Source organism: Myotis davidii, unplaced genomic scaffold (genome assembly GCF_000327345.1).
Source record: "Myotis davidii unplaced genomic scaffold, ASM32734v1 scaffold198, whole genome shotgun sequence".
NCBI classification, from domain to species: domain Eukaryota; kingdom Metazoa; phylum Chordata; class Mammalia; order Chiroptera; family Vespertilionidae; genus Myotis; species Myotis davidii.
This window is the reverse complement of record NW_006291485.1, coordinates 2,074,180-2,074,464: the sequence shown is the minus strand read 5'-3', so window position 1 is coordinate 2,074,464 and position 285 is coordinate 2,074,180.

The following is a 285-nucleotide window of genomic DNA, read 5'->3' as shown; positions in this document are numbered from 1 at the left end:
GCATAGCATCTAGAACAGCTGGCATAGAGCAGGTGCTCAGTATTTTGGTGGACAAATGAATGAATGAAAACAGGACTCCTGTGGGCCTGGGGATTAGACTGCTGACATGAATACAGGAGGAAGAAATTAAGCACTACTGCGAACCAACTGTATACCAGGGCGGAGGTGAGTGTTAGAGCGTGGAGTAATGAAGCACTGGGGTTGCTAGGTGCAAGACTCATCTTTTCCAGCAGAGGGCGCTTTAGAACATGCTAATGACGCAAATTAAACGCAAATGAGCCATAG